General features: G+C 41.7%; 1 protein-coding gene across 1 annotated transcript in view; it reads left to right on the top strand.

Moving 5' to 3' along the window:
• Positions 1 to 9,284, top strand: part of BLOC1S6 (biogenesis of lysosomal organelles complex 1 subunit 6) — a 91,595-nt gene that overhangs the window by 81,565 nt on the left and 746 nt on the right. The window lies entirely within an intron of this gene.

Consider the following 9,284-nt stretch of genomic DNA (forward strand, 5'->3'; position numbering starts at 1 on the left):
CTCTGCTGTTCTTCCATTAGCATCTAAAGCAAGTAGACTGGGAATGGGACCAGGACTGGGTGGGGAAATTTCTGTCCATCTGCACAGGTCCTTGTATGTAGTAGGTACTCAATGAATACTTGTAGAAACATTCTTAGATACAGCAGAATTGTGACCATGCAGATTTCATGTAACTCCTTCTTTCCATAAAGATATGATTGCACATTTAGCATAGCTAAATGTAATTTAATTTGCATACCTTTTGTGTAGGAAATAAATCTGTAAATAAAAATATAGCTTAGGTGATGTTTTTTGAGCACTTCTGGCCGATGACACCTCTCTTTTATCAAGGTTAAATGGCTAAAATATATGTGAAAACTTTCCTTGTTGGAGAAGATATCTCGTTTCAATACATTGATAGAGTGGGACAAAAGAGAGGACGGCCCAGTGCTGTATTCTTCAGGAGTAATTATTGCATTAAAAAATCATACCGTAGCTATGTTATTTAGTTGCAAAATTTGGCTCACTCACTCACATAATTATAGCATTCGACAGTAATATGTAATTAAATTGCTTTTAAAACACCACCTGACAGTTCAGCGAGTTTGTAAGGAGAAGGAGTAGAGCAAAATTTGTTAAACATGTAAAATCTTCCATCTGACTGGACAGTAGTGAATGCACTTTAATGTAGTGTATTAAAATGTACCTGAGATTTGTTTTCAATCAGGCATGGTGAAACCAGCACATCAGGAGATGACTGCCATGAAGGACAAAGATTTGACTCCTAGTTCCCTAGGAATGGGAGGCCTGGTACACCATGTACCAGGGCCACATGGGGAAGCATGCAGGTTGGTCAGGAGGCAGAAAAATTAAGGAAAACCTGTAATGTGGTTTTCATGAGGCAGGGGGAACAGACGGACCAGGTTTGGGATTGGCTAATTTGAATAATTTTAGTGGGCTCTGGCGTATAGGGGCTGCCCTAGTTGTCTGATGTCTGGTCCTGGGATGATTAGGGCAAAAGAATGTTGCCTTCTGGAATGTAAAAGCCAGACAGAGGAAGTGGTTCAGGTATGGACTCTGGGTTTGTTGGCTTACTTATCAAAAGTGTGCTTCTAGACTGAGTTGTTTACTGTCTGTAGGAGTTGGTTAGCCCTGAGAGGGGCAGTCTCTTTAGGATTAACAAAGGCCCCAAATGTCAAACAATCATAAAATACAGAAATTAAAAACATGATTAATACAGTAGGATCCAAAATATCTCCAGGAAGGTTTCATGAAGTGTCTTATTCAGTGCCATTGATAAGTGCCACAAATATGCCTACATACTTGCATGTACTTCAGATTGAGATGAGATCGCATTAAGGAACCATAGCATTTGGGGGGCAATGTTTGGTATTTTCCTGGCAATCCAGTCACAGTGACAATTTCCTTCCTGAGATTTTTCCATATTTGGACCTGCCCTTTTATAGTTTAAGTCAGAGGGTGTGATGGCTAATATCATGTGTCAACTTGACTGGGCCACAGGGTGCCCAGATACTTGGTTAAACATTATTCTGGGTGTGTCTATAAGGGTGTTTCCAGAGGAATCAGTAGACTGGGTAAAGAAGATTGTCCTCCTCAGTGTGGGTAGTGCCATCCAATCAGCTGAAGGTCTGAATAGAACAAAAAGGTTGACCCTCCCGCGAAGAAGAGAGAACCCTTCCTGTCTGCCCGCCTTGACCTGGGACATTGGTTTCCTCCTGCCTTGGTACTTGAACTGAAACATCAGCTTTTCCTGGGTCTTGAGCCTGCTGTTCCTCTGGACTGAAACGACACCATTGGCTCTCCTGGATCTCCAGCTTGCTGACTGCAGATCTTGGGCCTTAGCCTGCATAATGGTGTGAGCCAATTTCCAGGAGTGCCCTTTGTATAATAGGGAAAGGGATGATGTTTGCTTTGGTTCTCTCCCTCTCTCCTTTCCATCCACTCCGGTTTAATCCTGGTTTTGTCCTTTTTTGGCTGTGTGGCCTTGATGTAACTAGTCTCCTGGAGCCTCACTTTTTTCAGCTGGTGAAATGGGGATGATATGTCTACCTCTAGTGCCTAGCACAGTGCCTGGCACATAGGAGTCTGAGATGGTACAGTGATGAGTCTGTTTTCCAATAGGGATCAGGATCCAGCTTCAGATTGTCCAAAGGAGCCATGGTGTGCTGGCAAGGGGTGGGAGGGGCTTTGGCAGAGCTCAGAACCGGTAGAGGGAGGGACCAGGCCAGTTCATGAGTCCCAGAGGGGTGGGCGGGCAGAGTGCCCTAGAGGAGTGCAGTAGGCACTAGAGGTGGATTTACCCAGAAGCAAATGAAGTTTAAGCTTCAGGGCCTCTCTCTTGCACAGGTCTCTGTGGGTGCTGGGAGTTCCAGGAGCAGAGGGGTAGCCAGGTTATAACCAGAAAGCATTATGCTTATGTTTCTGATAAACTGCCTAAAAGAGATCTCAGAAGGGTCTTGACTCACCAAGGATCCAGACATTTATTTGGACTTGTTTTCTCATTCAAAATTAATATTAACTATCTAATTTTGTATTTGTAATTTTGGGTCCCCAACTTGTATAGGCTTCACTGCCCATAAAACCTGGATCTGCCCCTGCCTGGGGGGCTGCCCTTCTGGGAGATGGCATGTGGGGCCCCAGCAAAGAGGTCATCCTGAGATCCGGAGCTGGGAGAAGGTCCAGACTGGGAGCTCTCCACCTCTGAATTGCAGGCTCCCGCTAATGCCTGCATTGCTGCTCCAAAGGGCATTCAGAAAAAGTTGCTGTTCACGGAAAGGACTCACTGTAGCTCTGACCCTGCTGCAGATTCAAGTGACCTTTGGAAGATCACCTCGGCCCTCTGAGCCTCAGTTTTCCCATTTGTAAAGTGGTATCAATACCTCCAGTGTAGACTCAGGTATGGGTCCTGTGAATTGTAAAGCTCTAGGCACATGGGAGGGAAGTATTATAATTGTGTTGCTACTACTTGTATTTCTGTTATCTTGCTATTACTTGAAATATGCTTAGACCTTAACATTTCAGTGACTAAAGAGCAAAGGTAATGTCCACCCTGACACACTTTTTTTGCTGTTTCATTCATTCATTCATTTTAATTTTTTATTGAGGAAACTTTCCAGCATATACAAAAATTCACAGATTATCACAAGGAATGCCCATATATATATATCCATAAATTGGCTTCAGATTATTATCAACTCTGAAATAATGCCATTTGCAGCAATGTTGATGGACCTAGAGATTATCATACTAAGTGAAGTAAGTCAGACAGAGAAAGACAAATAACATATGATATCACTTATATGTGGAATCTAAAAAAATGATACAAATGAGCTTATTTACAATTACAAAACAGAAGTAGACTCACAGACATAGAAAACAAACTTATGGTTACCAAAGGGGAAAGGGGGGGGCAGGGATAAATTTGGAATTTGGGATTAACAGATACAGACTACTATATATAAAACAGATAAACAACCAGGACCTACTGTATAGCACAGGGAACTATATTCAATATCTTGTAATAACCTATAATGGAAAAGAATCTGAAAAAGAATATATATATATATAATGGAATCACTTTGCTGTACACTTGAAACATTGTAAATCAACTATACTTCAATTAAAAAAAAATTATTATCAACTCATGGCCAATCTGATGTCATCTACACTCCCACCTACTCACCTCCTGTAATATTTTTGAGCAAATTCCAAATCATTTAAACTGCAAGAATCCCAGTATTTTAAAAATTTAAGGGCCCATAAAAACTTACATCAATACTATTATTCTACTTCACTCATCCCCCAAAAAACTTAAATTTTCTTCTTCCAATTTCTTTAATAAGCTAAAATTTAATATCATATATTCCCTCCCAACTCACTCCCTGGGGCATAAGCTACTTTACATTTGAATTAAATAAAATTCAGCTGGTAGGCATTTTCCCTGAATTATCTCTTAGGTCTAACACTGTGAGAACTCAATTGAGGAGTAAGTTCGAATTAAAGTGTGCTCTTCAATCAGTGAGGTGACCTTAGGCAGGTGCTCTAACTTTACACTAAACCTCAATTTTCTCATCTGTAAAATGGGGATACTAACACCCTCTTTACAAAGTTATTGTCTCTGAGACAGCATAAGTAAACACTCAGTAAATGTTAGCTATTATTATTATGATAGTTTCTCCCTACTTTTTCTTATCGAACCCTGTCTTCTGGAAGTAATTTTGTTGAGAGATGTAAATAACTGATGATAGCCTTGGCTGATTTAAGTTAAAAGGCCCAGCAAGCCCAAGGGGGAGGAGCTAATGGAGGAGGAAGAGCTTTCCAGGAGTCTTACCACCTGGGCACTAGGTGTAAGCCCAACCCATGCTGTGTAGACAAGGTTCACTTGTGTCTCAGAGACTAGGACCCACAGGGATCCAGACAGCTCAGCATAAGCTTGGCTGGGAAGCTGGAGGCCCAGAGGTCAGGTAGGAGGAACCAGGTGGGTGGTGAGAGGTGGAGGCTGTTCGTTGTCTGTTTTCCTCTTTGATTTTTGAAGTTTTCTACGAAGACGATATAATAAAGGTTGGCCTTGTAGTTATTGAAACCGAAAGCAATGAGGGCCCAGCCTGGCATGGGCTTGAGATAAGACAATTGTGACCCATACAAAGACCCCCTGTTTCCTCAAGAGCAAAAATAGCTGAAAGATGGACTAAGTCTTGCTGGCCTGATGGGTCTTTCATTAAGATGCGCTGAATAATCCTTGTTTAGAGGCCAGCTCTGTTTGAACTGAGCCAAGTGTCCTAGCTGACACCCAGTGAGTGGCATGCACGTGGCATAGGATTAGGGAGCTCTCGACACTGGCAGTCTGCGGCTTGTCCCAGAGAGGCTGGCTGTGTGAGGTGTGGAGTCCCAGAGACTTGTCTAGACCAGGGGGTCTGGAGTCAGCAGCCAGCGATGTAAGTAGGAGATGCCTAGCAGGCTGTCTTATCTTTCAATCAGCAGGGATTTTACTACAGCTATAACAAAGCATTTATTTTGATTCTTTGAAGGAAGCACTCAATTGATGTAGCATTAATTGAATTTTTATCTAACTTAAAAGCATGACGTTATTTAACTAGGACATGTATTTGTTATATGAAATACATTTATTTCAATTAAATAAATGTGCCACTTGTTAAATGAAAGTTAACTTTGCCCTATTTATTGATTCTTTTAAAAAGTGTGTGTTTCACCTTGTAAGAGGGTAGAGAGAAAGCAGCTGCATTCTTCTGCATCCTTAGTGGGTAATTCTTATTTCTTAACCTAACAGGTAGATGTGTTTCAGGCTACTTTCTAGGGAGACTCAGAGACTTACATTTATGCTCCTTAGTTATTTTGTTGACAGGGGTTTTTTATTTCTTTTCTGTTGACTTCAGGGTCAAGTTTGGCCTTTTCTTTTTTTTTTTTTCATTCTGGTTAAGATTGTGTGACCTGCTTCCTTCAATTGTCTGGTTTTTTGATTGTTGCTGTAGACTTGGTTTAGGTCAATGTCAGAAATTTCTCTTGGTTCCTGTTGATATTTTCTGACACTACTTCTAACACCAGGTGTATGTCTTTTCCAACACCAACCAGTTCTCTGACGCCAACTGGGTGTTCAACAATTCAGTTCTGATGTTAGATCCCAGAGCTGCAAATGGCATCCCAGGAGACCCACACTTCTGCCTGCCTGACTACAAATTTTGGGGCTCCCAGGATGCCCTCTTAGGTTTGATAATTTGCTAGAATGACACACAGAACTCAGGAAAACACTTCACTTATGCTTACCAGTTTCTTATAAAGCTTATTTCAACTCAGGAATGGCCAAATGGAAGAGATGCGTAGGGCAAGGTATGGGGTGGGGTCGGGGGAGAGGGTGGGAGGTGCCACAGAGCTTCCATGACCTCTCTGGGTGTGTCACCACCCTCCCAGCACTTCAGCACGTTCGCCAACCTGGAAGCTCTCAGAATCTCATTGTTCAAGAGGGTTTTTTTTTTGTTTTAAATTTTACTTATTTATTTATGGCTGCGTTGGGTCTTCGTTGCTGCGCGTGGGCTTTCTCTAGTTGCGGAGAGCGGGGGCTACTCTTCGCTGCGGTGCGCGGGCTTCTCATTGCGGTGGCTTCTCTTGTTGCGGAGCACGGGCTCTAGGCACGCGGGCTCTAGAGCGCAGGCTCAGTGGTTGTGGCCACAGGCTTAGTTGCTCCGCGGCATGTGGGATCTTCCTGGACCAGGGCTTGAACCCGTGTCCCCTGCACTGACAGGCGGATTCTTAACCACTGCGCCACCAGGGAAGCCCCTGTTCAAGAGTTTTTATAGAATTCAATCTCCAGCCCCATTTCCTCCCAGAAACTGGGGGCGGGGCTGAAAATTCCAACCCTCTAATGACATGTTTGGTCTTTCTGGTGAACGGCCTCCATCGTGAAGCTATCTAGGGGTCCCATCCTGAGTCGCTTCATTAACATAAACAGTTATGGTTGAAAGGGGCTCCCTATTATTATTTGCTATTGAATAACAACTCCTATCACCCAGGAAATTCCAAGGGTTTTAGGAGCTTTGTACCATGAACGGGGAATAAAGTCCAAATATATACATTTTATTATACCACAGTTCCAAAGTGGGATACTAACAAATTATGATTATGCATTATTGTCCTGGGTTTTTTCTGGTCTTTGACTTTGTATCGTGCCCTACCTTCTCCACAAATAGCATTAGATTGTGGTTCTGGTGTTTCTGATCCGAAAGTGAGGACGACATTACATTGTTAGAATGAGAGTGTTCCTGAGATTTTCAAGTGTTTTCAAATTTGGAACATTTCCTCTAATACGTTCTTTTATGTTTGTGAAATTTTTGTTTATGGTTCACAAGTGAAATTTGACTGCAAAGGCTAGGATATTCTGCTTGATGACTGTTATTAATGAAGTTGATAGAACTGGTTCAGAGGACTTTGTGTTTATTTACACTGAATCCAGAAATAGGCTACGGGTAACTGCTGAAATAAAACAGAACTAGCCTTCTTGGCCGAATGAAGGAAATATTTGCATAACCTCTTCCTCTTTCAAGAGGAGAACCATGGGGTATTAGGCTGGAAGGGAATTAGGAGGTTGAAGAGCCTCAGATGGCGTGGCTGGAAATCAGAAACTTAGCCAGGCCTCCTTTTAGATCATTATTTTGTAACTCTTTCCATGGAGTTAAGATGTTGTGTCAGGACCATGAAAAAGTGGTTTCCCTAAAAGGCAAGCGAGGAGTTTTGCTGTGATTCCGTTGCTCTGTGGACATATACAAAGGCAGGATGTGACGACTGTCTATTCACCATAAAATATCTTCTTCCCTAGCAAACAGCAATATCCTACTTGGTGATTTCCTCCACTCCTCAATGATTAAGAAACAAAGAACGAACAAACAAAATACCCAACCAAACAAATAAAACCAAATTGAGTGATTTTTAAAATTTAAAGCTCATTAAAGAAAACGTGAGAAAAGCACATGCAAAGAAGAGGCAAAAAAATCAATTATAGTGTTATCAAAACATTGCTAATATTTAGGTGTCAGTACCGTGCAAAAAATGGTTTCCCTTTTGTGGGAAGTGTGGAAAAGATATCTGGATTTTTTTCATTTAAGATTATCATGTAAGCACTGTTTTGTTGTTGTTGATAGAGATAATAGATATAGTGGTTTAAAGCAGAGGCTCTGGCACTAAAGTGCCCAGGTTCAAATCACAGTCCACCATTTGTGAGCTCCCTGCCTCAGTTTTATCATCTGTAAAATGGGGATGATAATGACAGCCATCTCACAAGTTAAATGTTTATATAAAGGACTTAGTACATGTTTGTTATTGTCATCAAAATAGATTTCATTATTATAACATTAATATATGTGTACAGTAGATATTTTATAAGATACAGAAAAGCAGAAGAAGTCAAAATCACCCATTATTCTAAAACCCAGAGAAAAACCACTTACCCAGTGTTAACATTTTGCTATTTTTTAAAATACACTTTCTCTTACATAGTTGAGCTCATATGGTAACTTCAATTTATATCCTGATCATAACGTAATTATTCTGGAAAAGACTATGTAAACATAATTTGAAAAGACTACATAGGTCATCTTGTGTAACCATATTTTACTTAACCCTTCCCCAAAGTTTTAATATGCAGATGGCTATTCCTGCCCATCTCCCCGCACCACCCCCGCCCCCCCTCCCCCCCATTTAAAAGAGAAGTAATCATAAATTAACCTTGGTTAGAATAGTCTGGAGCCTGAGCCTTCCTTGGCCAGTGTGGAGTCTGCAGTTGTTTTTTCTGTAACCAGGACGTAATCAGATCCAGTCCACAAACCAGTTAACTCAGGGTTGAATGTATTATGAATGAATATGTGAGATATATCTTTGTAAAGGTTTGTCTTCTTAAGTATTAGAGGTTACTTCCTTAGAACAGAGTCCCAGAAATGGAAATGCAGGGTCAAAGGATGATAAATGTTTTCTATAAGGGTCATACTGATTTAAACTTGTGGCAACAGTGTATGAGCCTGCCCCACTTTCTGTGGCCCCCATGTCCCTCCCCCCAGCTCTGGGTTGCTTTTCAGATCTGAAATATTGAGGAAATTGTCAGGGGATCCAAAACACTGGAGTAGAGTTAATCTTAATTAAAATCATCACTCCGGCCCCCCCTTCTCACTCCTCCAGGGCCCTTCTTTCTTCCTTTCATAGCGTTTTTCCCTCCCAGCTCTCTCTAATTCCCTCGTGTAGCCTTCCTCTTCTCCACTGGCGGGGGAAGTCATATAATTAAGTTGTTCCCATTAAGAAGTTAGTGAACTTAGCAGCTAGAAGTGTTATCCCCCAGCTGGGTACTTGCATTTTAATAAACGGTTCCTGGAGCATTGTTGAACCCACAGGGCTGAGCTTGATGGTGGAATTTGGGGTGCTGTAATACTCAGGGAGGGAGATAGTTTGGTCTGGACCCCTCAAGTTATACAATAGACTGTATCCAAGATGTAAGGCCTGTATCCAAGGCCGGATCTATGGATGGGATGACGCCAAGGCCAGTTTCTGAGACGCCTTCATTTCCTCACTGCCAAAGCACCAGCTGCTCAGAGCAGAAACACCTTTTCCTAAAGGTAAAGTGTGTCTCTTGGAAAAACTATAAAGGGGAGATTATTTACTGAATTGGTTATAATAAAAGACTGGTCAGCAGCATATGCAGATTCTTTTCATAAAATATAACTTTATGATACCAGGCAGGGCTCCTTTTATGGCTTTTGCATCATCTGGTTGAAACTGCCAAAGATATG

The sequence above is a fragment of the Balaenoptera physalus genome (genome assembly GCF_965194825.1).
Source record: "Balaenoptera physalus genome assembly, chromosome: 2".
Lineage (NCBI taxonomy): Eukaryota > Metazoa > Chordata > Mammalia > Artiodactyla > Balaenopteridae > Balaenoptera > Balaenoptera physalus.